This window comes from Salvelinus sp. IW2-2015, unplaced genomic scaffold (genome assembly GCF_002910315.2).
Source record: "Salvelinus sp. IW2-2015 unplaced genomic scaffold, ASM291031v2 Un_scaffold5390, whole genome shotgun sequence".
NCBI lineage: Eukaryota > Metazoa > Chordata > Actinopteri > Salmoniformes > Salmonidae > Salvelinus > Salvelinus sp. IW2-2015.
Genome location: NW_019946655.1, coordinates 35,665 through 50,549, shown reverse-complemented (window position 1 = coordinate 50,549; position 14,885 = coordinate 35,665). Strand labels below are relative to the sequence as shown.

Below are 14,885 nucleotides of genomic sequence, written 5' to 3'. Positions count from 1 at the left end.
ATTTTACCTGGACTACGATCAAAATTCACTGTCTAGGGAGGTAATACTTCTGGAATGCTACGATCCTGGAAGGGAGTTATTCCACTGGTCACTATCACCCAAACCATTGAGTTACCTAGGACTGAAATGGTAGGGATGGAGCATGGCGATCAACTGTAACTCCTGGCAGACGCACAACACAAAGGCCAGAGGTTGGTTTGCCTGATCCAAAAAAAACCCGATAGACTTCCTGATACGTAGGACGGAACTCCTAAGGTGGATGTATGACAGCCGTGAAGAGGGCTTGCCTTCTGGGTTCTTATCTGCCCAAACCTATGGGAGTTCAATGACTTACCACTCGACAGGGACACATGGCAACCAACTGAGGTCCGGACTACACAAGGTACGCAACTCGACTGTGTTGCCTGATCCTACGCTGAGTATACCCATACGGACCAGCTGGATTGGACTATACATTGGTTGATTCAGAGTTAGGATCCTGGAAGGGAATAACACCTGAATTACACACATGATTGAAAAACATCCAGGACCTAAACTGACGAACACGGAAGCGAATACATAGACAACACAGAGCTAAGAGAGAAGGATCCGAGGGGGAGTAAACTCCTAGGTTGTACTATGCTTTCCACATCCGTTGACATAGCGGACCTAGACATCTTGACCACACCACTCGATATGGACACATGGCAACCAACCGGAGGACCAAACCTGCATAAGGGGCGCAACTCAAGGGTTTTGCCTGATCCTAAATCGAGTCGACAGACCTACCTAAACTTAACCATTCTTAAAACTATACCTTACCCTAACCCTAACCCTAACCTTAACCATTCTAAAACCCATACCTAACCTTAAACCTAACCCTAACCCTAACCCTAACCTTAACCATTCTAAAAAACCATACCTAACCTTAACCCTAACCCTAACCCTAACCACTCTAAAAAATATACCTTACCCTAAACCTTAACCCTAAACCTTAACCATTTTACTAACTATACCTAAACCTAACCTCTCCCTACGGACAGACGGCTCTTTAACCCAGGTAACGGGTTAATCTACAAGTGGGCACCATGGGGCCTACGACTTTGGCCGGCCCGCGCCCAGACCCCTCCGGACCGCGCGCATATGATGTGGAGTGCACCCCCTCCCTTCCCCCTCGGTTTCCACGTGTCAGAGATGGAAGTGGATCAACCGACTCAAAACTAGAAACCTAACCCTAAACCCCAACCCCAACCCCTTACCCTAACCCTAACCCCTAACCCTAACCCTTAACCCCTAACCCCCTAACCCTAACCCTAACCCTAACCCTAGCTATTACCTCTCCGGTAATGACCTACCTCCTGGCTACCTCCACAAGGCCAGAACACTCACGGCAGCCTTCACACTATCGGGTGCATCCGATACMACACTGGCGGCACYCTCTACGGCATCCCCACTCTGGATAGAAACCAGCCACGAGATCCTACAACGGCACTACAGGGAGGAGGTATCCAATAGATACGCCACACTCTGCAACACACCATCATGCTCTGACTGGCAGGAAGCCTGGTACCTAGGCATCCTATGGGCCAAAAAACTCCTCAGCGAACCACTCCTAGACCGCCTCCTACAGGACATTAGGGACTCACTCCCCAACTTCTACGGTATTCGGCCAACAAGAGACAACAGCCAAATTAAGCCACCACTCACCCACTGCCTACCTCACAGCGAGGAGGAGGACGATGCAGCCACACTAGCTACGCACACCAGGAGGACCTCACCATCTCCACGGACCAACAGACGCCTTACATCGGTACGGTACCCCCCCAGGAGGTGATTACGCCCCCTCTTCGGGATTCGTCACCCTACACCACTCCAGGAAAAATATTTCCACTGCCCAACATGAAAAACCAGGGAAACTTCCAACAAAAAGCGGCTTACCTCCACCATACCCAGGGACCCAGAAACCCAGCCATACCCTGACCAGGGTGGCACAGGGTGGGCCCCCGCCGGGAAACACTAACCCTCCTTACCCACCCCGAGATCATACCCTGACCAGGGTGGTTAAGGGAGAGGAGCGGAGGGATAGTGCTAAGGTGGCCTCTGATCTTTCCATGCCATCCCATACCCAAACCAGGGGGGAATGTCATGAAAATCAGCAGGAGCGGGTTACAACCAAGCCACGGAAATCCTCGGCTAGCCACATACCACAAGAGGACATGAACCATCCTCTCCAAACCGAGGGAATAGAAGTGACCATAAACAAATGGGCAGCTACGGACCAAAACCTCCCCACCTTCTAGATGCTCACCACCTATCCACCAGCACTCTTAGGACCACCACTCTCACCACTACCACCACACCCATAGCACCTGTTGGAGATTAACATCATCGAGGACGAGGTACTCATGGATGCAGCCTCTCGGGTGGATAAACTCAACTTCCTCGCAACCACCCCACACCAAGATTACCCTCGGATCACTTCCGATCTACGAACCCTTCCATCCCTACAGACAGAGACTCCTCCTCTCCAAACGACACCAACCCTATTGAGCACTCCACGGATCCCAGGGAAAAGACTCCACAAATCCTGTGACCCTCCACCATCACAGAGGAAACTACAGAAAACACCACCCACCCACGGCAGGGTTAACCACTACCCCCCAATCCTCTACCAGCAGGACCTACGTCTCGGAATCSACAGAGACATCAACCCCACCCTCAGGTCCCCTAGGACACCATCGGAGTTAATACCTCTCAACGGGGTTAATAACAGCTACTACAGGAGGAACCTACCAAAAGGAAACAAAAGCAGGTGGAGAATCCTACCACTCGGACCCTTCCTCATCACGGGGGACTCTTACATCTGTAAACTACCCCTCATCTACTCGGACACCCAGCTACCGAGTGGCTACTCGCATCCAAAAAAGACTCAAGTACAAACAACTACTCCCTCTTCACACACCCATCTTGGCCTTCAAAAGGAACAAGAACCTCAAGGATGCTCTAGTCAGCAGCCACCTTTAAAATAAAACCACAATGAAGAAACAAAAACTCACCAGGATCTACGGACTAGGGTTTACCTCCCGAACCCCTCGAGGACCAACACCACCACCACGGGCTGGACCACCACTGAGGCTCTTAGTACAACGGAGGAACGCCTGGACATACACTACACCTGCACCTTACACACCCCACATCCCATACAAAAGATAGGGGGTCATTAAGACCACAAAAATAGACCTCCAATAGCACTATAGAGTTACCATGACCATGGACTCTCAATAATACTTTCCTTCAGCCACTTTACTAGCACTATAGAGTACCATGACCATGGACTCTCAAATATTCTTACCTAAAAGGAAAAAAAATAATTAAAAAAGAAAAAGAAAAAGAAAAAAGGAAAAAAAATAATAAAAAAAAATAAAAAAAATAAAAAGGAGGACACATATGTATTTATATTGTTTTCCTTTTTTGGTTTCTTGACCTCAAGGTTACCATGACCATGGACCTTGATGAAAAGAAACGATAAAATAGAACTAAATAACAAAATTACTAATTAATAAACCCTTACCAACCTACCATCCTTCCAAAATACCTCTCATCTACACCCACCAGCACCCCCAACGGACGAGAACCTTTTTTCTCCAACTACTCTGGGGACCCCGACCTTGGCGACTCACCCGCGGCGAGTACACCCTAAGCAATTAGGCCCGRCCATACACCAAGAAAGAAGACAGGAGGAAATGGTWYAGACCGGACTCCTCGGGACCCCTCGGGGTCCTGTTGGCAGACCTATCGGCACAACCCTCCCAACCCCACACAAACAGGAGAGTCACGTACCGCGCTGGACARCTACCTACCCCAGTTTAGAATTGGATTGGCAGTGCGTTCAGTAGCGCTGCTGGCATTAGCCTTCCTTGGGGTTGGGGCAGCTAAAGTGGGCGTTGGGTATGGCGCTGCGCCTGAGTATCGCCTTGGCCGTGTAACCCTGGGGTGCCCAGATTATGTCTGGCGGAGAATTGATCCCACTCATTTTCACTGGGGACCCCTTACCCCCGCCACTAAGCCTGGACAACCGATCCACACTTTTTACCTTGACTACGATCAAATTCACTGCTCAGGAGGATATACCTCTGGAAATGCTACGATCCTGGAAGGAGTTATTCCATCGGTCACTATCACCCGAACCATTGATATACTAGGACTGAAATGGTAGGATGGACAGCGCTATCAACTGTAACTCCTGGCAGACGCAGGCCAGAGGTTGTTTGCCTGATCCAAAAAACCCCGATAGACTTTTCGAACGTAGGACGGAACTCTAAGGTGGATGTATGACAGCCGTGAAGAGGGCTTGCCTTCTGGTTCTTATCTGCCCAAACCTATGGGAGTTCATGACTTACCACTCTCGACAGGGACACATGGCAACCAACTGAGTCCGGACCTCACAAGGTACGCAACTCGACGGTTTGCCTGATCCTACGCTGAGTATACCCATACGGACCAGCTGGATTGGACTATACATGGTTGATTCAGAGTTAGGATCCTGGAAGGGAATAACCCCTGAATTACACACATGATTGAAAACATCCAGGACCTAAACTGACGAACACGAAGGAATACATAGACAACACGGAGCTAAGAGAGAAGGATCCGAGGGGGAGTAAACTCCTAGGTTGCACTATGCTTTCCACATCCGTTGACATAGCGGACCTAGACATCTTGACCACACCACCGATATGGACACATGGCAACCAACCGAGGACCAACCTGCATAAGGGGCGCAACTCAAGGGATTTTGCCTGATCCTAAATCGAGTCGACAGACCTACCTAAACTTAACCATTCTAAAACTATACCTTACCCTAACCCTAACCTTAACCATTCTTAAAAAACCTACCTAACCTAACCTAAACCCTAACCCTAACCCTAACTAACCTTAACCATTCTAAAAAACCATACCTAACCTTAACCCTAACCCTACCCTAACCTAACCTTAACCATTTCACCTAACTATACCTAAACCTAACCCTACCCTACGGACAGACGCTCTTTTAACCCAAGTAACAGGTTAATCTACAAGTGGGCACCATGGGGCCTACGACTTTGGCCGGCCGCGCCCGGACCCCTCCGACCGCGCGCATATGAGTGGAGTGCACCCCTCCCTTCCCCCTCCGTTTCCACGTGTCAGAGATGGAAGTGGATCAACCGACTCAAAACTAGAAACCTAACCTTAAACCATTACCAAACCCATACTTACCCTCTAACCATCATAACCTAAAACCCCACTACCTTAACCCTAACCCTAACCTTAACACTAAAATATAACCAATACCTAACCTTAACCCTAACCCTAAACCTAACCCTAACCTTCAACCTTAAACCAACTCTAAAACTATACCTTACCCTAAACCTTAACCCTAACCTTAACCATTTCTACTAAACATATACCTAACTCTCACCCTACGGACAGACGCGCCTCTTTAACCCAAGCCATGGGTTAACTACAAGTGGGCACCATGGGCCTACGAACTTTGGCCGGCCGCCCGCCCAGACCCCTCCGGCCGCGCGCATATGAGTGGAGTGCACCCCCTCCCTTCCCCCCTCCGGTTTCCACGTGTCAGAGATGGGAAGTGGATCAACCGACTCAAAACTAGAACCCTAACCCAAACCCTAAACCCGTAACCCAGACCCTAACCCTAAACCCTAACCCAATGTGAATCTACAAGTGGGCACAATGGGCGCCTACGACTTTCGGCCGGCCGCCTTCGCCCGAGACTCCTACAGGCCTTTACGCGTCCCATATGCGTGGAGGCACCCCTCCCATTCCCCCACCTCGCCGTTCCACGTGCTCAGAGATGGAAGATGCATCAACCGCACTCAAAACACAGAAACCCTAACCTAACCCTAAACCCCTCAACCCTAACCCCTAACCCCTAACCCCTAACCCTAAACACCTAACCCTAACCCAACCCCTAACCCTAACCCTAAACCCCTAAACCCTAAACCCTAACCCCCTAAACCTAACCCTAACCCCTAACCCTAACCCTAACCCATAACCCTCCTAACCCTAACCCTTTTTTTTTTAAGCGCGGCCTAACCCCCACCATACCAGGACCCCGAGACCCGGTCATACCCTCACAAGGTTGACATAGGGAAGGCTCCTTTGGGCAACACAAACCCTCCTCAAACCCTCTCTTCCCCCACATCATACCCTGACCAGGGTGATTGAGGGAACGGAGCAGAGGCAGAGTGTTAAGGTGGCCTCTGAACTTTCATTTCCATCCCATACCCAGTCCAGGGTGGTATGGAATGAAAATCAGCAGGAGCAGGTTATAACTCCGTAAACACCTACCTCGATATACACCTACACCCCAACCGAAGCATTACTGGACCCTGACTCCGTCCAATGTCCCCCTCCAGACACTCCACGGACCGGATTTAACCACCTACTCCATCGAACAGCTAATCCAGCGAAAGGCGAAGCTCTCACCGATCCTTACCGCAGGACTAACGCTCCACAGATGGGACGACACCACAGCAAAATAAGAATAAAAGTAACCGTAGGGACACCAGGCCCCCACCACTACTACTTCGACTATACGGGACAACCTGGTCTCACCAACCAGAGACCAACAGGAACTGATGTAAAAGAAACTCTCCCAAGTAAGCGGCTCAACCCCACCATCCCCGATGGCTCTCCCCCACCATACAACTCACCAAGCTACCGGTGGGCGACCCGTATCCAGAAAAGACTCCAGTCAAAACAACTACTCCCTCTTCACACACCCATCCTGGCCGTCAAAAGGAATAAAAACCTCCAGATATCCTTGGTCAGCAGCATCCTCTAAAGACCACCACAAAGAACCAAAGAATCTCACCGGGACCCATGACCAAGGATGGACCTCCTAAACCCCTCGAGGACCAACACCACCACCACGGGCTGGACCACCCACTGAGGCTTTCAGCAACGGAGGAACGCCTGGACATACACTGCACCTGCACCTTACACACCCCACATCCCATACAAAAGATAGGGGGCTCATTAAGACACCAAAATAGACCTCCAATAAGCACTATAGAGTTACCATGACCATGGACTCTCAATAATAATTTTCTTCAGCCACTTTACTAGCACTATAGAGTTACCATGACCATGGACTCTTAATAATACTTTCCTTCAGTCTAAATATTCCTTTTTTCTTTTTCTTGAACTCGGGGGAACCCCTTACCCGCGCGCACTAAGCCTGGACAACCGATCCACACTTTTTTACCCTGACTACGATCAATTCACTGTCTAGGGAGGATATACCTCTGGAAATGCCACGAATCCTGAAGGGAGTTTATTCACTGGTCACTATCACCCGAACCATTGATTACCTAGGACTGAAATGGTAGGATGGAACACGCGCTATCAACGTTAACTCCTGGCAGAGCAGGTTGTTTGCCTGATCAAAAAACCCCCGATAGACTTTCGAAACGTAGGACGGAACTCCTAAGAGTGGATGTATGATAGCCGTGAAAGGGCTTGCCCTCTGGGTTCTTATCTGCCCAAACCTACGGGAGTTCATGACTTCCCACTGACAGCCGGACACATGGCAACCAACTGAGGTCGGGACCTGCACAAGGTACGCAACTCGACGGTTTTGCCTGATCTACGCTGAGTATACCCATACGGACCAGCTGGATGGACTATACATGGGTTAATTCAGAGTTAGGATCCTGGATGGGAACAACACCTGAATTACACACATGATTGAAAACATCCAGGACCTAAACTGACGAACACGGAAGTGAATACATAGACAACACGGAGCTAAGAGAGAAGGATCCGAGGGGGAGTATACTCCTAGGTTGCACTATGCTTTCCACATCCGTTGACATAGCGGACCTAGACATCTTGACCACACCACTCGATATGGACACATGGCAACCAACCGAGGACCAAACCTGCATAAGGGGCGCAACTTAAGGGATTTTGCCTGATCCTAAATCGAGTCGACAGACCTACCTAAACTTAACCACTCCTAAAACTATACCTTACCCTAACCCTAACCCTAACTATTCTAAAAAACCATACCTAACCCTAACCCTAACCCCTAACCCGAACCCGAACCCTAACCCTAACCCTAACCCTAAACCCTAAACCCTAACCCTAACCACTCTAAAAACTATACCTTACCCTAACCCCAACCCTAACCTTAACCATCTTTCCAACTATACCTAAACCTAACCCCTACCTTACGGACAGACTACTTCTTAACCCAACCAATGGGTTAATCTACAAGTGGGCACCATGGGGTCTACGACTTTGGCCGGCCGCGCCCGGACCCCTCCGGCCTACGCGCATATGAGTGGAGTGCACCCCCTCCCTTCCCCCCTCCGGTTTCCACGTGTCAGAGATGGAAGTGGATCAACCGACTCAAAACTAGAAACCAAACACTAGCCAGTCACCGCTGCATTGCCTGCCGAGGGATCCGGACGCAGCAAGCCAGGGAATTTTTATCTCTGAAAATTTACTGGGATCATCTTAAATCGGGCTTTTTATAGGGATGTTAATCCTCCATCCTTATACTTCCTTAAGGATTGGTTTGATGGTGAACAGGTCAAAAATAATCATTAGATTTTATACTACCTTAAATGACCCTACTCTACTCCTGACCCTTGGATGCACATCACCCACTCTACCTTCCTCCACGAAAAGGATTCATCCTTTGTTTTCACCAAAGACCCTGGATTCCACTACAACATACTTCGACTGGATCTTCTGATGAACACCACCTCTGCCTTTTTCAACACAAGAGGATTTTTCTCATCAAAGACCCTATACTCTAACACCACACACTTCAACCTGAACTCCTGCAAAGACATCACCTTTTTCGATAAAAAATAAAGATTTTTTTCACCAAAGAACCAGACTTCACCACCCTGACACAGGTGTAAGAAACTTCTAACTATCCGTATGACCGTATCTCCAACTTAGGAGTTAATAGAAACAAATTATAACACAGGCTCAACCCACTTACACCCCTGCACCATACACAAACAAACCAAAACCCAGGTAAGACCCCTACCTATACAACACCAACCCATACTACGAGCCTTACCAGGAAGGCCGGACCACTGTACATCTAAGGTACATGCATGGGATTACCAAAAAGGAACCACCTAAACGACCCATCTGGATTAAAACCTACTACATCCATCCCCCACACAGGTAAGTATTGATATTCAACACTACACCATCCCCCAGGTAAGTATTCCCCTACTGGAGAAGTTACCCCTACTTCGGAGGACACACATCACTGGAAACAGCAAAAAAAGTTTCCGGACCCATATCTCCCATTCCCCAAGTGGACGAAAACACGACAACACGGCAAAATCTACCGCATTCACAGGATCCCAAATGGACGAAAACGCGATGGATGCTACACTCCGCTAAAAAGCACCAATTCAAGACGACAAGAAAAGCACCATCCCGGAGCGGGCCAAAGTGAAACTACCCCCCAGAAACCCTACCTACAACTACCCCTCAATTAAGAAACAAGTTTCCAGCCCTCTAAACACCACAAAAAGACCAAGAACACACGGCCACCATTTCTCTCTGCACATCGCACTTCACTACACTTAATGACGTGACTTCAAAAGCGGGAAAAATATCTCTACCACATTTGAAGGCCTATAACAAGACCTATGGGTCACCTAGAACCCCAACTATAGATTCATCATGTACCTACGGATGTCTACTCTACCCTCAACCGTTCCTGACACCACAGAACCTTATCTTGGGTTCTTTCCGGGCCCAAACTCTCAACTAGAGCAGACCGCTCCAGACGCTAACACACAAGTCTATGGTGACACAAAGGTCAAACACACCTTTTTCAAAGAGGGATCTATTATACTTCTACACATCACAGGAACTCCACGTATGGCTCATCTTGATCCCTAAGACTTTTAGTCTTACCTAAAATTGACCTGGTACCTCTCGGACACCCACAACCTAAACAGCACCCCAAAAGCAAAGTGTCTACTTACTCCTACTATTCCCCATAGGAATCAACGATGGAGGCCTCCCCATCACTTAACAGACTCACAGACGCCCGTATCCAAATAACAGCGATCTTATTGGACGAACCACTGCCATACCTCTCACATGGCACCGCATGCACACCTCATGCACCATAGGATTGGAGCTACCTGACAAAACCACGCCCCAGCTATTCCTTTAAAAGAGGAGCAACCCTCAGTCTCAGTACCACTTGCGAAAACACTCTTTGAAGACACTTCACCTGACTTGATGGAAGCTGGACCTCTACTAGTACATCCTCATGCACTAGGCAGCCACCACTCCTGCTGAACGACTAGACCCCAGCTCCAGGCTACACCCTAAAGACACCTCACCTCAACCAAGACTCCAAACTGGTACTCCACACTCCAAACGAAGATTTCATCTCCACTGAATGGTAAAGCCCTTAGCTGCATGCTACACCCAGGATTCGAACTACTTTTAAAGCCGCCTTTAAATCCTTGCGATTTCTCCCCTAAAATCTAGGTACTCCTACACCACCGAACCCTCATCCCAGAGAATCTACGCCCTTTTTGGCATCTTTTCGACGGACCTTCACTGATCTTCCAGACCATCGAACCTCAACCACACATATACCCACACACACACCCCCATTTTTTTCGGTCCAAAATACGGCCCTTTTACCGTACTAGGACCTAGTGCACTTTTTGCACCTTTTTCTCCTCCCTGCCACCTGATGAAGCCGAGTAAGGCAGAAACGCGTMGTGGCTGGGCTACCCCTAGACCCGTTGTGCAGCTGTAAGGAAGGCAGGTTCCACACGGACTTCGGGGGTACCTCCTTTTGGCTACTAAATTTTTTTTGAACTTTTCTCTTACCCGTATTTTGAGTTTTACACAGGGACACACTACAATGGAAGATCTACGAGACAACAAGGACTCCGGGCACTCTGATGGCCACTCAGACCCCCTACTTCACCACAAAACGGGCCCAAAAATTTTGACGGGGCATAGATATTCACTTAGACCCTCTACACACTTTAARAAGAGACGCACAGAGGGGCCAGCCGAAAAAAGTTTCGACTGGCAACCGAGTCTCATTACAGGAACGTCCCATTCGCCTCACCTCGAGCCTCTTTTTCAGGCTCCCACACACCGGGAAAAACATCCTACACCAGTAGACTTTTTTTGCCCACCAGATAGAACCCTTCCACAGTTCTAAAAAGACTGAAAAGACCCAACTATCGGATGACTACAATGCAACACCATCACACCAGGGACGAAAGGAAATACCCCTCGATGACGTCCCCAGCTGGCAACCAGACTCAACAGCCTACCTCACACCATCGAACTCCAGAACCTTCAAGACACCTACAGGACACTATGCAGACCTACCACACAGATCCCCGCTCCCAACAGAACACCACCACACACCACTCCAAAGGCGACCAAGAATGGATACAGACGCCCCGCAAAATAATCCCTCACACAGGGATAGACCAAACCAACAACGGCCCACTTCTTACAGGCCTGGACACTCCGGAGGTGAACCTAGGAACTACACCTACTCCAGGTACCCCTCCACCCCATCACAACCACCGGATACTCCAAAACCCCACGACAACAGAGATGGACATCACCTACCGAAGCTACACACTTGGGTTACCCGAAGTTGTCTAAAACCGACCTCTAGACACTCCACGGTCCGGACCCAACGAACAGATCCGGTTGTACAACACACCCAGCTAAGAACGATACCCCCACCCACCCAGCAACACAGGTCCGATACCTTTACACTTGGTACCACCCCAAGGAGAACCAAGAACCAAGCAGTACAGCAGGCCCCCACTACTACAAACCCAAACTTCTTGGACAACCTGGTCTCACCAACCATAGACCAAACGGTACGACACAACATCACCAGGGAACCACAGACCCCAACCAACCTCAACGCTACAGCACGGACACTCTCCAAGCTCATTAGAGCCAGACACCACCTAGAGGCTATTAGCTACTACCTCTCGGGAAGCAACCTACCTCCCGGATACATCCACAAAGCTAGAATACTAACGGCGGCCTTCCTACCATCAGGAGCATCTGACACCACACTAGCAGCACTCTCATCGGCATCCACACTCTGGATAGAATCGAGCCATGAGATTCTACAACGGCACTACAGGGAGGAGGTAGCCAATACCTACTCCTCACTCTGTAACACACCACCATGCACCGACCGGCAGGAAGCCTGGTACCTGGGCATTCTATGGGCCCAGAAGCTCCTTAGTGGACCACTCCTGGACCGCCTACTCCAGGACATTAGGTACTCACTCCCCAACTTCCACGGGAACTGGCCAACCAGAGACCTCAGCCAATTTAAGCCACCGCTTACCCACAGCCAAACTAACAGTGAGGACGAGGAGGATGTATCCATACCAGCCACGTTCACAATGAGCACCTCACCATCTCCACGAACAAACAGACGCCTCACATCTGAACGGAACCCCTCGAAAGAGGTCATTACGCCCCCTCATGGGGACTTGACGCCCCACACCACCTCAGGGAAAAACATTTCCCCAGCCCAACACAGAAGACCAAGGAACCCTTTTTTAGAAAGCAGCTTACCCCCACCATACCTGAGGACCCAGAGACCCGGCCATACCCTGACCAGGGTGGCACAGGGAGGGCTTCCTCCAGGGAACACAAAACCTCCTAACCTAAACCAAGATCATACCCTGACCAGGGTGATTGAGGGAACGGAGCAGAGGCAGAGTGCTAAGGTGGCCTCTGATCTTTCAATGACATCCCATACCCAAACCAGGGTGGGATGTCATGAAAATCAGCTGGAACAGGTTACAACTAAGCCACAGTACACCGTTACACACTATTCAAAGGGCTCTTCAAAACCACCGAAATCGTTGGTAGACTACTTACCAAAGAAGATGAAGTACAATCTTCCCCAATCGAAGGGGATAGAGGATACAATCAACAAATGGGCAACTGAAGACAAGAACTTCCCCACCTTCCAGGATTTAACCATCAATCATCCAGCACTTTCGGGACCACCACTCTCACCAATACACCCATCCAAGCCACCATCCCCACAGCACCCGTTGGAGATAAACGGTATAGAAGATGAGGTACTCATGCACGCAGCATCACAGGTGGAAAAACTAAACATCTCTACAACTACTTCACAACTCACAACCCTACACCAGGATAACAYTCAGGCTACCTCCAACCAACAAACCTCTCCACCCCTACAGGCACAGATGCCTCCTCTTTACCCCCAAGTGACACCAAGCCATCGGCAAACTCCACGGAATCCTGGGAAGAGACTCTACAAATCCTGTGACTCCCTATCATCACAGAGGTCCAAACAGAAACATCAGGAACCAACGGACRAGGCCAGTACCCCCCAACCCTCCACCAGCAAAACCAGCGGCTCGGAACYATCGGCGACACCAACCCCACCCTCAGATCACCCAGCGACACCATCAGAGCTGACACCATTCAACTCAGTAGAAAACAGCCACTTTAGAAGAAATCCATCAGAGGGAAACAAAAATGGATGGAGAATCAAACCACTCCGACCCATTCTGATCATGGGGGATTCAAACCTCTGCAAACTACCCCTCATCTATTCGGACCAGACCCAAATCGAAGCTTATCCAGGAGCCAGGATCGAACACGCAGCAGCAATGCTCAAACTTCTCCTACCTAAGAGAGAACCCTTGGTYACAAAGGTAATMCTCTCCTTCGGCCTCAACAACAGAGAACAGGGGTACGCTACAAAACACCGCGATAACATCTCCAACCTCTACTACACGGCCWCCTCAGCCTTCCCCAACGCRGAAATATTCATCCCACTGATCAACCACTCCGCAAAAATGCCACTTGAGGAGAGAATAAATCTGGACATCCTCAACAGATACATCAAGAATCACCAACACATCCCACTCCTACCAACAGCTGACTTCCACACCCTACAGGACTGTCTCCACTGGACCCCGAAGACAGCCACAGCCATCTGGAAATGGTGGAAACAACACACCACATAGCACACTGCACCTCTTACCCTGACCAGGGGGAGCAGGCACACACCCATGCTATGGACAGTACCACCCTTCCCCACCGAACAGAAAAAAAGAAAAAATACATTCCCTTCACCACGGAACTACCCTCCCAAAATAAGCAGATCTTCCAGCTGGTTAGATAACCAGCACATACCTACTCCCGAAACTAAGGGAGACTCACTAACACCAACCCTGATACCCACCAACATAGATCCGGTTATTAAAGGATCCGAGGTGATTAACCTATCACGCTCATTTATCCCTACCCCGACAGAGCTCAGCCTCCTACGCAGAGGCCTCACCTACATCCCTACCACCAAAAACGGGTACCGCACCCGCAACACACTACAAACTGAAATCAACAACTACCACAACAAACTTAAAGTGGCCACGTTCTTTCATCAGCGGGAAACCCTACCACACRAAACTACAGACCGCAGGGATAAACTAACACAGCTACGCACACCCTCGGGCTGGGTCCCCCAAAACGAAGACCTACCTCCCCTGATAAGGGAAATTATTGACAAAGACTGGGAGACCTTCAACACCACCGCCTTCTCCCCGGAACCCACCGATAACCTCACGAAGGAGGAAACTGCAGCGCTAAAACAACTGAAAAACAACCCCTCCATCGTCATAAAACCAGCAGATAAAGGCTCAGCGATTGTCATCATGGACAACCAACAATAAGAAGCAGAAAGACAACTCCGAAACACGGAATTCTACCAGAGAATACAGGGACCCATCTACCTCCGTTCTGCAGCACTCATCAAAAGAGAACTCATACAAATGGAACGAAAGAACCACATCACC

The 14,885-nt window shown here is 49.5% G+C and overlaps 1 long non-coding RNA gene across 1 annotated transcript in view; it reads right to left on the bottom strand.

Annotated features, from left to right (window-relative positions):
* Positions 1 to 10,002, bottom strand: part of LOC139026650 (uncharacterized) — a 21,762-nt gene extending 11,760 nt beyond the window's left edge. The window contains exon 1 of the long non-coding RNA XR_011478511.1: positions 8,812 to 10,002. This is a non-coding gene — a long non-coding RNA (uncharacterized lncRNA). The remainder of the gene's footprint in view (positions 1 to 8,811) is intronic.
* Positions 10,003 to 14,885: the final 4,883 nt, after the last annotated feature.